Source organism: Coloeus monedula (assembly GCF_965178545.1).
Source record: "Coloeus monedula genome assembly, contig: HAP1_SCAFFOLD_428, whole genome shotgun sequence".
In the NCBI taxonomy this organism is placed as follows: domain Eukaryota; kingdom Metazoa; phylum Chordata; class Aves; order Passeriformes; family Corvidae; genus Coloeus; species Coloeus monedula.
In genome coordinates this window covers 17,625-19,214 of record NW_028120531.1, presented here as the reverse complement: position 1 = coordinate 19,214, position 1,590 = coordinate 17,625, and the positions used below count along the sequence as shown (strand labels likewise).

Below are 1,590 nucleotides of genomic sequence, written 5' to 3'. Positions count from 1 at the left end.
TGGTGATCTTTAAGGGAAACATGGGAGGGTGAACATTCTACATTTGAGAGAAGTGAAACTGAGAAAATCTGAGCAGGTCAGAATGACAGAGCACCTCCCCTGAGTCTCCACTCATCATCTTGCCTTGCAAAAGTTGCTCTTTTCTCCCTGAGGGCAGCAGAAATGCTGAGGATTTCTGATATCCAAGAATACCAGGAGAGATATAGGGGAGCTTAAAAACAAAAACCTCAGAACTCTTAAACACGAAAGGGTGTCTGTGTGTGTTCCAGGGGAGGGTGTACAGGAAATTGATTTGGTTGTGGTTACAGATCTCCTCTAACTCTTCATTGTTTCATTCCTCATGAACAGATGCCCATGTCCAGACACAGCCAATGTGCAACAGCAGCTCCATCAGCCCCTTCCTCCTGCTGGCATTGGCAGACACGCGGCAGCTGCAGCTCCTGCACTTCTGCCTCTTCCTGGGCATCTCCCTGGCTGCCCTCCTGGGCAGCGGCCTCATCATCAGCGCCGGAGCCTGCGGCCAGCACCTGCACAGCCCCATGTTCTTCTTCCTGCTCAGCCTGGCCCTCACCGACCTGGGCTCCATCTGCACCACTGTCCCCAAGGCCATGCACAATTCCCTCTGGGGCACCAGCCACATCTCCTACTCAGCATGTGCTGCTCACGTGTTTTTCTTTCTCTTCTTCCTCTCAGCAGAGGATTTCCTCCTCACCATCATGTGCTACGAGCGCTACGTGTCCATCTGCAAAGCCCTGCACTACGGGACCCTCCTGGGCAGCAGAGCTTGTGCCCACATGGCAGCAGCTGCCTGGGCCAGTGCCTTTCTCTACGCTCTCATGCACATGGCCAATACATTTTCCCTGCCCCTGGGCCAGGGCAATGCCCTGGGCCAGTTCTTCTGTGAAATCCCACACATCCTCAAGCTCTCCTGCTCCAAATCCCACCTCAGCTCATCGCTGTCAGTGCCTGTTTGGTGTTTGGCTGGTTTGTGTTCATTGTTTTCTCCTATGTGCAGATCTTCAGGGCTGTGCTGAGGATCCCCTCTGAGCAGGGCCGGCACAAAGCCTTTTCCACGTGCCTCCCTCACCTGGCCGTGGTCTCCCTGTTTGTCAGCACTGGCATCTTTTCCAACCTGAAGGCCCCCCTCTCTCTCCTCGCCATCCCTGGATGTGGCACTGTCAGTTCTGTACTCGGTGGTGCCTCCAGCCCTGAACCCCCTCATCTACAGCCTGAGGAACCAGGAGCTCAGGGATGCCCTGAGGAAAGTGAGGACTGGATACTTTTCACAAGTTAAAATCTTTCTATTTCCTTCTGCCATGTGAGGAAAATGATGATTGGGATGCTTCTCAGAAGCAATAAACTCTCTCTTTTCTGCTCCAGAATCTTCAGAATGTAACTCTTTACAATCTTGGCCTTCTTTTTCCTTTGTCCATATTTTCATTGGTGCTTTTTCTTATTCTTTTTCTGGTGTTATTCTGCTTTTTATAAAGTACTGTAGTACTACTCCTTGCATTTCTACATGAACATCTACCTTTCTTTTGAAATACAAAGACTTTCCAGAGGCTTCTTCTCTGTGCCTTTGAATCAAAA

At 50.8% G+C, this 1,590-nt stretch overlaps 1 pseudogene across 1 annotated transcript; it reads left to right on the top strand.

The window, feature by feature from the left end:
• The first annotated feature begins 371 nt into the window (after positions 1-371).
• Positions 372-1,322, top strand: LOC309585811 (olfactory receptor 14J1-like; annotated as a pseudogene). Its single transcript has one exon. The product of its transcript is annotated as an olfactory receptor 14J1-like (transcript).
• The last annotated feature ends 268 nt before the right edge of the window (positions 1,323-1,590 follow it).